This window comes from Octopus bimaculoides, chromosome 13 (genome assembly GCF_046866305.1).
Source record: "Octopus bimaculoides isolate indiv1 chromosome 13, ASM4686630v1, whole genome shotgun sequence".
NCBI lineage: Eukaryota > Metazoa > Mollusca > Cephalopoda > Octopoda > Octopodidae > Octopus > Octopus bimaculoides.
In genome coordinates this window covers 27714024-27727618 of record NC_142940.1, presented here as the reverse complement: position 1 = coordinate 27727618, position 13595 = coordinate 27714024, and the positions used below count along the sequence as shown (strand labels likewise).

Sequence of the window (13595 nt, the reverse complement as noted above, 5' to 3'; positions counted from 1 at the left end):
CAAGAGGGTGTCATAGAATTGGTCTTTCAGACCATCTGGTAGCCCCGGTTGAGGTGCATAGGCTGAGATGACAGTAGCTAATCTATGATGAAGCACTAGTCTAATCTTAAGTACTCTGTCACTTACTCTAACGACCTCGATTACCTTATCCACCCATTTCTCCGCTAGAAGTATTCCTACGCCCCCGACCCCGTCAGTGTTCCCTGCCCAGAAAATCTTGTACCTGTGTTCTTTGCCTGTGAGGAACCTCGCAGAACCTCCTCTCCATCTTACTTCCTGGATGCAGCACATATCTACGCGTCTCCGTTCAAGCATCTCAACAATTTCACCAGATCTACCTTTCAGCGTGCCGACGTTGAGAGTGCCAATCCTAACAGTATGGGTGTTGGGGGTGTGGGCCTGTAGCCTGGGAAAGGGGAAAGCAGTGTCGTATACCTGAAAAGAAAACTTGCAATTGGAAGAATTCATAAGCAAAACAGTACCTACAACCTGCAAACATTACTCAAACTTAATGCGCTACCCAAAGGTTGGGGAGAGGATGGCCAAGGCCACTAGATGGGTTCCGGGAGACAGCCGAGGATGACAGAGGAATGCACTTCCGGTGGAGGGGGTGGGAGGGCGGGTGTACCATCAGCCAGCAGATAGGCCTCTTAATCGTAGATTTTAAATATTTGAGAGACAGCAATGCATAAATCGTAATTTTTAAAAGAGCAATGAAATCTAGGTGAATGGAATTTTAGGGTTAGTAGCCCACACTCTTAACCACTACACCATAGGCCCATGGGCAATTATGGAGTGAATTTTAGGGCTTATAAATGTAATATTTTCCTATCCTACCTTAATACCAGTTCCCATATGCTATTCATATCTACACTCAGTCTGCTTACTGCTTTCACATGAAAGAATTTGAAATGGTGAAGACACGCGAGATTAAGAAGTTTATGAAACTCAAAGGTCAGAGAATGAAGACTGAAGTCCGTCACCCACCCATGAAAGCAGTAATTAATGTAAGTAGCTGATATCTAGAAAGTTTTGAAGAAGCAATACTACTCAAAAGTCTCAACTTTGCGACAACCATCAAGCACATTCCATACTTGGATATAATAGCCCCTATTGAAAAGATAGCCGTAAAGATACCAAAAGCTCAGGAAGATGAACTAAGGGGGAAAGTGAGACAAGTACTGGAAGAAGCGAAACTTCCCAAACCAAACATCACTAAGGAAGAAAAGTTTGCTATCAAATGACTACAGAGTGACAAATCCGTCATAATACTTCTGGTGGACAAGGGAAATGCTACAGTGGTGATGAACTAGTCTGACTACTCGGAAAAACTGGCAAGTCTTATAAGTGATGGTAGCTACAGCAAAGTAAAGAAAGACCCAACTCTGAAAACAGAGAGGAAGTTGTCACAGATCTTGATCAAGAACAAGGATCACTTTATATTAATGAAGTACAGACAACTGACTCAACACTACAGTAAACTACCACACATGTATGGTCTACCTAAGATTCACAAGGATGGTATTCCATTAAAACCTATTGTAAACTGTCGAGGTTCAGCATGTCATCCACTGAGCTGCTTCCTTGTGGATATAATCAGTCCATTAGCAGGAAAGTCAACATCATACTTAAAGAATTCCACCCACTTCACAGTTCAAACTAGAATTTTAGCTGCATACTAAACTGAACACTCCTATTATTTACAGGCAAATTATTATTATTATCTCTTTATCACAGGTTTTGTTGGAGCTTCTGGAGTCTTGCATGTGTAGCAGGCTTACTATCTGCAGTTTATTATTATTATTATTATTATTATTATTATTATTATTATTATCATTATTATTATTATTCAATAGTCTTATTTTTATCACGTGCTTTCACTGCACTACCAAGCACAGCTCTGTGTGCCTTGGGTATGGGTTGTGGTTTGTTGTGGTGCTCTTATTTTCATTGTATTGAAAGTGTTTTATGTAGGATGTGTGCAGTGCCTAGTAGTTCTATTTTCTGTATGTTATATATACTTGTAAGTCCTGGTGTTTTTGTTATGTATTTGTCTGAATGTTTTTTTTTATCATTACCTAATGCGCCCACTATGATAGGAATTGTTTCTGTTTTTAGGGTCCACATTTGAGTTACCACTATTTCTAGATCTTTGTATTTTGAAAGTTTCCCTGTTTCTTTTAGAGAAACGTTGTCATCTGTTGGTATTGATACATCAATTAAAAAGCATTTTTTTCTTGGTGATCTCTGACAACTTTATCTGGCCTATTAGTCTTGAGTTCTCTGTCTGTGTGTATTGGCATATCTCAGAGTATGGTTGCTTTTTCATTTTCTGTGACCCTTTCTGGGGTGTGCCTATACCATCTTTTTTCTGTTGTTATTCCATAGTGTTGGCATGGTATCCAGAGTATATAGGTCCCAACTCATTATTATTATTACTCTATTATAGGGGCTATGAAACAATCTTGAAGTGTGCATTTGAACATTCCTGTCCTGTGAAAAAGCAATTGAATTTAGCGCCTTGCAGTAAGTGATATTACACAGTTCTTAACAATTTTTGAGGCATTCTCCTCCTAGACATTTTGTAGTGTTGTACTTACATTTTGTAAGTGTTGTACAGTGTAATTACTTGACTTTTCATGATTAGAGCTATCCATCAATATCCAATCAGCCCTGGTGTTAAATATTCAAAGGATTTGAAACTGACACTGCAAGCAAAATATCACTTTTGAATGGCATGGATATAGTACTATAGAGTGGCATGAATATAACTGTTGAAGCCCAGAAGGCTCTACAATCTGTTTAGCAGGACACAAATGTGTGCCATGTTACTTTGAGTTCTACTGATAATGTGCCATGTTACTTTGAGTTCTACTGATAATGTGCCATGTTACTTTGAGTTCTACTGATAATGTGCCATGTTACTTTGAGTTTTACTGGTAATTAATTTATTACAACCTGTTCTATGGTTGCTATATCTGCTGGTAACTAAACTGGCACCCTCTCCAGATTAACCTGGGGAGAAGAATTATTAGGAAACCAGCAGGGCAAAAAATAAGGCCTGTTAAATAAACAGATGTAACCAAGTGCACTTTAAGATCATTTTGAAAATAACGGTCTCCTAGTTCTTATGAAGACATATGTCTAAGAGAGTAAGGAATAAGGTTTCTTTGTTATGAGACAGTGACTTATCTGCACTACCATGCTGTCCTCTTATGGTTAAGCTCAGAAATTCAAATGGTGTAGACTTAGAGATAAATAAAGTGTAGTTTTAGCTTTTAATCAGTTTCCAACATCATGGATTTTTGGTAGTTTCTTGAAACTGGAAGCGGTACCATTTGTCTTGGGTCACCCTTGCAACTAAATTTGTCTCCTTCATGGCAGAGATAGTTATATTTGGAAATTTATGCTTCCAACACTACTTTAAAGCTTCACTATGCAGGTATCCCTTGCAGTGTGGATCATGAATTTTAGCTGAGCAGGATGGTTACCATTGTGGTGGTTAGAATTTCCTGCATGTCTGTGACAATAAATACAACTGCTTCTTTAGTTTTTAACTTGCAAGGGCACACAGTAGGTGTAGCATAGGTGTTCTCTGTTGCTAATGCTTAATAAGTGATATGTAATCAAAAGATCCACATTTGAGAGAGAAGATGGATTGAGATATGCAGTCATCAAAATAAGCATGATTAATGAAGATGGTCGTCCTTGAATTTGATGGACAGCCATAACATTAGTGTGCATAATTTAGTTGGACAGGTTTGAAAAACAGAAATCTTCCATGTGTCTTACCTGTCTGCTACTGTATGCAAATGCTAGTATGCCTAGGTGTGTATAAACACTTAAAATCTTCTTTTATTAATATGTTTTGTGTATATTATTTCTCCTCTATTAGAAAGTTTTGTTACCTCTTTATATAATCCATATCTTCCTAACTTATCATGCCAGGTTGTGAGTATGCATGCAGCAGTGAGATAGACAGAACAATGCAAGCGACTCTGGAGAACAAATGCACGTAAGTTACAAATATTCATTAAATATTATTGACTTTTTTCAGTTATTTCATTGACAAAATCATCATCATTATCATCATATATATCTATAAATCTCATCATTAGTTAAATTTTTAGATTAATAGGTAACTAAATTGATCAACTAAAAGTAGACAAATTTCTCACCCTACTTCTGAGTCCTAATTTTTGGAAATTATTATAATTGTTGTTGTTATTGAATCAGCAATACATACCTTTGAATTACTCATAAGTTTATTTATCTGTTTTAAATGTCTGTGTTCAAAAATTTTCATTCTGTACCATAATCCCTTGCCATATTGCAGTTCACCTATTGCAGTTTATTATTTAAGCTTATGCCAATTTCTGTATGGTGTTGTTTTGCATTTATGATAAATTAAATATATACAAATTATAAAAATAATTTTTAAAAATATACAGTACAGTACTGTTTCTACTTCACAGATTTTTCACCTATTGCGGGGGGGGGGGGGGGACATAACACCTGTGATAGTCAAAGGATTCCTGTATTACTAAACTGATCAGGGTCTTGAACTGGTCAGTTCCATTTTGTTTACACATTTGATGTGGGATTTGCTCATTTTCTTTCATGGAGTTTACCATTTACAGAAACTCAAAACATAGCATTGAAATTTGTAATAGGATACCAGAGGGTATCCTATTAAATAATGTTTGAAACAGCAGTCTTCCCCACTTTGAGTCAAAGTGCTACTGCAATAAATAACAGCAACAACAATGATGACAATAACAACAAAAGTGAATACAAGAACTGTCAGAATAGCAGCAACATTGATAATGAGAACAATAAAAATGAAAAGAATTAACAGCCAAAACAACATACTTACCTATGCTACCAACAGAACCACTGATGCTGCCACAAGTGTTAACACAACTCCATTAATAGTACTAGTGCTGTGTTTAGCAAACCTAGTGTTAATAGTTTTGCCTAGTGGTTTGAATGCAAGAATTTTTTATTGTCTCAGGATTTTGGCTCACTTGCACTAAATGAGGCTGCAAAGAGAGGGGTTTGGAGATACCACTATGAAAGGTTGCTTAATAAAGGGAATGAATGGGAGGAAGAGAGTCTGCCGCATGTCGACCCAACAGAGGAACCAGCTATCCTAATTGACAGTACCTTGGTAGATAAAGCGACCAAGAGTATGAAGACAGGGAAAGCCCCTGGCCCATCAGGAATCACTGCAGAGATACTCAAAATATCTGGCAGTGTTGGCTATAACCTAGTCACCCGTATAGTTAATCAGGTGATACACGAAGGAGTCATACCCAATGACTGGTGTAGCAGCACAATAGTCAACTGCTACAAGGGTAAAGGTGACGCTTTAGATACAAACAATTACAGAGGTATTAAGTTGTTGGACCAGGTAATGAAAGTCACTGAGAAGGTCATAGCCCAACTAATTAGGGAGAGAGTCAGCTTAGATGAGATGCAGTTTGGGGGAGACAGGATACTTTCATTGGGCACTCTGGATCATAACAGGTCAACACAGGTCACCAGAGACTCAAGTACTCTTGGATTGGAGGTAATGAGCTCAACCATCTCCCAGCAGTCACCAATTTGTCTTTCCTTCTGTTCATCACTGAGCATCCTGAGAACAAACTTCGCACAAGTTCAGATCTTCATTGATAATTCTGTGTACTGTTGCTACACAAACTGAATTTTCTCAACCATCTCTGATATTCTGACATCCCTTTCCCTCTCACACCTCTCATTGTTTCTCACCTCCTTTTTCCCATTGTTGAACCTCTTGCCAGCAAAAAACAGATGCTCAGCTCATACAAGCTAATCCATAAGCAGTCTGGAGCATTTCATAAATTTCTGTAGCATTGTTGCCCAATTTAACACAAAACTTTATTGAATAGTGAGCTTCCAAATCATCTTCATGTCCCAACTGCATTCAGCTGTGATAAACAGTGTTGTGTTCAAAGTGCTGTTACAGCCATCTTCTTCAATCGGAAATAAACAAAAGCTAGCAGGTCAGCTTATTAGTAATGATGTACTAAAATTACAGTAACCTAGGGCAGAAATAAATGACTTTCCTTAAAAAAAAGTCTCAAAATTTCTGGAATGCACCTTGTATTTATTTTAATTTCAGAAAGAACATATAATTTAACTGTAGAGATAGTAATAATGAACTTAACTGTATATAAATCCTAAAGACTAAATTAATACTTTTTTTGGTAACTTCTGGGATGCATTTTGTTCTGATTTGCAGTGTGATTAAGTAAGGTTTTGATGCTTTGTGTTGTCTGTTGATGAATTTGAAATAGGATAGGATGCTCCTACTTTCTCCATATTTGTAGTGTTTTTGTACAGATTTGTCACCATCAAATATGTTTCATGCTTGGTTTTGACAAATGTTTTTCTGTTCTTCCTGTGTTGAACTTTCATTGTATAGATGGGTTCCAACCATGACCATTTTGCATTTTTCCTGACATAATATATTGAGGATTGCATTATCCACTCAATCTTATTTTTAAAGCTGGCAAGATATAGCTGGAAGAAGATATGGCTGCTAATTGTAAGAGATCAGGTGATGGTGTATTAGCACTATGTTTTGAAGAGGATTAAATGAGATGTGGTAGCTATGCATTTCTCAAGTGAATTAACAATGTAAGGAGTAAAACTGTATCAATTGAGACATTACTACTGTAATTCACACCTTACTTATGATATTAAAAAAGGAAATTTTGTAACTTTTATATTGTGAAAGTGAAAATAATTGCTATTTTTTTCTCAAATCTTTTGACAGTGCCAAAAGTGCTTATGTGCAGTGTGCTAAGAAGTTTGGCTGTAATCAAATGCCAATAAAGCTTAAGAAAATCATATGTGGTAAGTATTTGAGATAGAAATAGATCTTCGATTTTTTTCACTTGTGGTGTTTTGTACTGTGGCAACTAGCTCAAGAATTTTCAGAACTTTCAGTACCAATGTTTGGTGCTAGTCCTTCCAGAATCTAGATGAGCCTAGAACAACTGGCCCATTTTATGCCTAGAAATAGACTGCTGCAGATTTTCCCATCTTCATTCCAGTGAGTTGAATCTTAAAGATTTCAATCTCTCCTAGTAGTTCAGTTGATGTATGGAAGCAACCATTTTTTCGGTGGACCCCTGGATTTCCCCAGGCTGACCATAATCAAGGAAACTTGTTTTTAATGTTCTCATGATACAGCCTGCTAGTCATCTGCATGCAGTTGCCTAGTGTCTCTCATAGATTCTAATTCTGGAATTGTGGTCCTGCTGCATTTTGTATATCCATATTATTTGGAGATTCAGTAGGAGCTAGTAGCAAGGTACTTCTTGTATTAAATTGCATTTTTTTTTTTTTATTAGCTCATCTGTATATGGCATCAAGATTCTGTGAGTTTTCATCTAGGTTCTTGATTACTTTTCATGCCTTGGTATTAGTCAAGAATGGTATGCTAAATTTAAGGATATTATTGAAAAGCTATTATGGACAGTAACAGTACCAATACAGCTCCCTATGGAAAACACTCTGGATGGACAACTTTACCATATGACAGTGTTAACCTGCAGAAACTTGACTTCAGATACAGAAGTTAAGTTTCTGCTGTTAACAATCCTGTAACCACTGTCCTAATTTCCCTCATCATACTGAGATCACATGACGTGTAGGAGATCACTCCAAGATTGACTTCATCAAAAGCTTTTGCAGAGTTAGGTTTACCACAAATTTTATTTAACTTGTTGAGTGGCTGTTTCAATTGTCATTAATATTGCTAACACTGTTATCTGAACCTATTTCAGTGAAACTCATTTAGTGAGTGATTCTGTTCAAGGAACATAATCTTTCTCTCTGAAAATTTGTTCCATGATCTTGCTGATAGTCAAACAGATAGGTCAGTAGTCTTTAACCAACCTTCTTTCAACTATTTGAGGATTTTGTCCCTTTCAAGAAAATTTTATAAATATAGCCAAAGTTATTTGACTAAATCCATTGTTACATGTTTTTAGAATAATTGTTGGGAAAACATCTCAGTGTGTTGTAAACACCTATTAAGTCATTACTGTAATATATTTTTATAGGATAGGATACAGATAAACATCCTTCCCGAGTAATACAGACTCATAGGGCTGGTTTCTGTGGTGCATATATTCTCCCCTGGATGGGATGCCGGTCCATTACAGGATTACTCATTTTTCCAGCTGAGTGGACTGGAGCAATGTGAAATGAGATGCTTTGCTCAAGGATGTAACATTTTGCACAGTCCAGGAATCAGAACTACAATCTTACAATCATAAGTTCAACACTCTAGCCACTAAGCGAAGTGCCTCCATCATATTTTTATACAATAATGAATTTTAGTTAAACTGATGCTACAGCTAATAGATAGTGAAATAAAGCAAGCAATCTTTTATTATGAAATATGAATATGTGCAACAAACAAGAAATCAAAATCTTAATAGTAAAACAGAAAATTTTCTTCCCTACATCATCATCACCATTATTTTATGTCTGCTTTCCATGCTGGCATGAATTAAATCAGTCATCATATCTTATTGGGAGGTACTGTTTCCATAGACTGGCGTTCATACAAGTCATTTAGCTTGGCTTCTATTACTGGATGTTCTTACATATGCTTAATGCATATATGCTGAGGTTTGTTTCCAGTAAATATTTAGGCTTCCCATAAGACTTTCAAAAACAGTTATGTATGATAACTGAAAATATAAATTTTAAAAAAACAAACTTATAAGGAAGAATATAATCTGGAGATATCTCATGATAGGCTGAGTGAGCATTTTTCTGGCATGAGTTAATTTATTTCATTATCCAGGTGAAGAAACATTTAGTTATCACGAGATGTATCATGATTAAAGCCTAAAGCATTAAATATTTGACTTGATACAATAATAATTGATAAATGAGAAAGCAAGCACATGGTTTCATGTCCCCACTGCTAATGTTCTGTATCTATGATGAAGACCTTTAGTATGTAACAATCCAGATCTCTAATCTCTCTATGGATATCACATAGCTAGATAGCTGTACTCTGTGATAAGTGTTTTATTGAATTGCAATGCTGAGTTCAAATCCAGTGATGTCAGCCCCAATGCTATTTTATGTATTCCCTATCTCTTATACACAATGTCTGTTATAATTTTTTTAAACTGAAGTAGGCAGCCCATAGAGAAATGCACCTGGTTAGTTTGAATATATTAGTTTCTCTGTTTCAAGTATTTACTATATACTAATTCACACAAAAAAAAAACTATACATACCTATATTGAAAAATGTCCCGATAAAATGTTAACTAGGGTGTGAGGGTAGAAGGTTAAGCCAAATATGAAGTAATTGGTGAATGAGAAATTGCAAGTTGGGTACAGCTCCAAACTTTTTAAATTAAAATTAGAAGTATGCACACTGTGAACAGATTAAAATATTTCCTTGATGACTAATTTAATCTATAACATAATGAGTTACATAAATAAATATAGGTACAATGCCAACCATTCACTATGTAGAGTTTTATGTTTGATTTTGTTTGAGAGAGGAGAAAGGACAGCAGCCATTACTTTTTTGAAGATAACTTTGTCTCAGGACTGGTAGGAGGAAATCATCTTCAAACCAGATTCTAATCTGAGCATTTCAAACAGTGTGTACTTTACTGAAGGCAACCAAGGCTCATGTAGTCATGTTAAAATGGGCTACTTATCATGCGTTCAAGCAACTATCTAAATGTATTCACTATTTCAGATTACTCTATCTGGTTTGTTGTGATTACATTTGATGACTGTCTTAACTATTACAATGTTGTAATATTCATTAGTCTCTTGTTTTTAATTAAATGTGTGAGCAACTTACCCTTTTTGTATTTTCCTACTCACCTTTTGATACTCCTTTCAGTGGATAACATTATAATAATATTGTTTACTCAATCACATCATGTATCATTAAAAAGTAATTCTTTGATGATATTTGGGTGGGGGCAGCTAATGATGTCTGCATATTGTGTGTGTGTGTGTGTGTATACATACATACATACATACAGTGTTGACTGTCAGAAGAAAGGGTGTTATATACCACGAAAAAGATTACTATTTTTATTTTGGTTGTATATGTATGTATAGAAAGATATTTGTTTATATGTCTGTAATAAGTAATATTTTTTTTTCACAGTGTCTCCTCCTGTGAATGGTTCTTCTTTCTTTGGATCAAAGATTCTACTTACGATAATAATTGTTTTCACTATTTTGTTTGCTTTTATTACTACTAATGTGATTATGGCTTAAATACTATTCTTCTAAAGCTTTATTTTATTTTTATAATTGATATTAATCACTTGTTAGATAACTTTAACAATAAGTTTTTTGCTTTATTAAAACTATATTTATTAAAACAAGATAAAATATTTGGGATTGAAGTCATATACTGCCAATACATATGCTGCTAATATATTTACTTTATATAAAAAATGATGATAGAGTCTTACAGTCCATCATGTTACCATGTCTTAGAAATCTACTGCTAGCACATCGCTAAAGCCTTTATATGTGTCAGTCATGTAGGAGTTCATCCTCTCTCAACTGAATTCATAGTGAGTTCTGAATTCATAGTGAGTTTGAATTCATCAGTAGGTGGTTTATCTCTTGTTTAGTATAAAGCACCAACTCTATGACTCTCTTTCGTCTATTTTACTGCTTTATATTATTTTTACTGTGCCTGCATTAGCATGATAGTTTTGTACTTCTTGACTTTTGTATATTTTTGGAGCAGTAGTGAAACCAGTTGACTAAAATATGTTGGTATCTAAAAATATGTATCATAGTATTATGTGGAATAAGATTTAGAATCAACAAGTAGGGACTGGATTCTTATGTTACATCTAGTGCACGATGCTCAATGTTATCTTCAATGTCAAATTACAGATACTATAATACCAACAATTAACTGAGCTAATTATTTGATTTGGTTTTGTAATTTGCCATTTCTCTTTTGGGATGTCTTCTTTAAATCCTAACTTAATAAATAATCATAATAATAGAGTTGTTTTTATATTTACCATTTGAGGCCTGATTACAGTTAAATGAATGTCTGAAAACCACAAATAGTTGCTTTTATTAAAAGAAGACATTATGTTTACAACAGTGCAACAATACTATTTCAGAAAGGTTATTGAATGTACTTGCAACAACTGTTGCATTTATGATTATCATTGCTGGGTTTGATGTAAAAAAAATAGTTACTAAAAGATTCAGTTTGAGTCAAATTTATATCCGGGAGGTTACAAAATGAAGTAACTTAACTTTCAATTTCCAACTAATTAAGTATCTATTTAGCTGGCATTAATATATTATTCATTATTTGACCTAGGGTGATCCTGAGTTCGCAGTTGAATTACAATTTTAATTTTGTTGATTTTTGTAAGAAGACTAGGCTGAATTAGCAAGCCTGATTATGGGAATACACAAGCATTGTGAGATACATATTAAAGACTGTAATGGATGGAATTATGACAATTCCGCCAACATATCTGGTGAATACATACTTTCTGTATGTTCATAACTTTTGGCAATTTATTGAACACCACCACCACTACTACTATTACTACAAGATTTATTAAGAGTGGAAGTAGGTTCTGGAGCTGAGCCAGGAGCAGAGTGTTGGTAGGTACCCAAGTGTTAAACTTCCAGAAGATAATGCAGAATCTACTTTACAAGATTTTTGTGTATAACAGGTTAACAGATAATAAATGTACAATGATACTTAACAGTAATAAGTGCTGTTTGGTGCCTTGTTACTCACTAGACATCTTGGCAGAGTTATTGTATTTCTGCCCACGTTGGTCTCAAAGTGTTTGAATGTCTTCATAATTATGCTTGTCAAGTATTACAACAATCAACAAAATTTAAAAATCATTCTTGAACCACAGATTCAGTACCACCATCCATCACATAATGTATAATGACCATTGATTGTATTACATGGCTAGAATTTTGAGTTACATTAATCGAGATTGAACATCTTGATGGATATTGATGAAATATCATCAATATCCATCTAATAAAATCTTTAGGATAATCTTTTGGATGCAGCAGGCACTCTTTCCAAATCACATCTGCATATTCTTTAACTGAAATATCTGAAGGATAAAGTCCAGTATCAACCTCACATGTTTTAGGTATGTTTTCTGTTGAAAGTTGGCTCTTGTGTTCTTGGACTGTTTCTGCACATGCTTCTGTCATGTTTTACAGGCTTTCTGTTGATTTTCCATGTCAAGCCTACTGTCATGATTGTATCTCCAACAGTGCTGGTATAACATGAGCCTACAGAAGTGAGCCCATGTACTGGAACAATATGCTGCCAATCATGCTGGAAGCCAATCACATATAACATCCAAGAACCTCTGAATACTTCTTTTTCCCTTTCATTCAAGCTGCCCTCCAATTCATCCCTTTTTATGTGCACCATATTTGTGCTGGTAAGTTGACATGGTAGAAATTCTGTAAGGAAAGCAAAAAAATTTAATATTTAAGATTCACCTCAAGACCCATTTCCATTTTAGTGGACTTTTGGTTGGATTTTGGGGAAAATGAATGTTATTTCTCCTGTTAATGATTTCTGACTATCCATGGAAGTGCCTTGTTAGCATATAAATTATGTGTTATTGGATATATTTTCTATAATTATTTTGTGAAGATTTTTTTCTGCTGTATAGACAAATAAAATAAATATACTTTTTTTCATTTAAATTGCATTTATTCAATCAAATTGCATAATTAAAGCTCTTAAAGTGTTGCCTTATAATGTCTTGTGTTCTCTTTTTCCATTCTATTTTGTAAATTGGAATATTTTCCCATTCATGACTAAGCCATAAAAAAGAAGACAATTGGTACTAATGCTATCATTAGCAATGTAACAATGAAAAGGAAAGGGAACCTCTTGTTAATCAGAGTAATATTACTTCTTTAAGACTTTTTTAGCAAGATTCCACAAAAGACCAAAGTACTTTGTAGTTCAGTAAAATAACCTTTACAATTCAAATTGTTTATCATTTATATCTTTTATAAATTCTTCAATTGATGTCTTGGTTATTGGGACAGAGTTGGAAGTTTTTGCCCTTGACCATGCATGTCTATGATCAAAGATCTTGTCTTATTTCCAGGTGTAATGTATCCCAAAGTACATTATCTAAAATTAAGGTGTTATTTCTTGTGGTATGGCTATCTTATAAAAGTCCCATAACATCTGTAAAAATTTTAGTACACAGTTAATGGAACAATTAAATAATATTATTTCTTGTGGTACATAACTGTCACTAGAGGAATCATCGTTCAATTGCACCATATGAAAATTTGAACTTAGCACTGCAACATAATAAAACAATACTCAAAGGTAGTGATGCTCTGTTGGGAGATATATGAACATGTAGTTGTGGGGAGCCATGTGGAAAAAGTTTGGCATTTGGAGACCACAGAAGTTTGTGATGGGTGAGACACTTTAACAAGTTACTTGGTGCTGGTGCCATGTAAAAAGCATCCACTCCACACTGTAACGTAATTTGCATTTGGAAGGGCATCCAC

General features: G+C 34.8%; 1 long non-coding RNA gene across 1 annotated transcript; it reads left to right on the top strand.

Annotated features, from left to right (window-relative positions):
* Positions 1 to 2395: 2395 nt before the first annotated feature.
* LOC106869263 (uncharacterized) lies at positions 2396 to 12819 on the top strand. The gene is made up of 4 exons (XR_001409387.3): positions 2396 to 2526; positions 3949 to 4015; positions 6803 to 6882; positions 10192 to 12819. It is a non-coding gene; the product is annotated as an uncharacterized LOC106869263 (long non-coding RNA).
* The last annotated feature ends 776 nt before the right edge of the window (positions 12820 to 13595 follow it).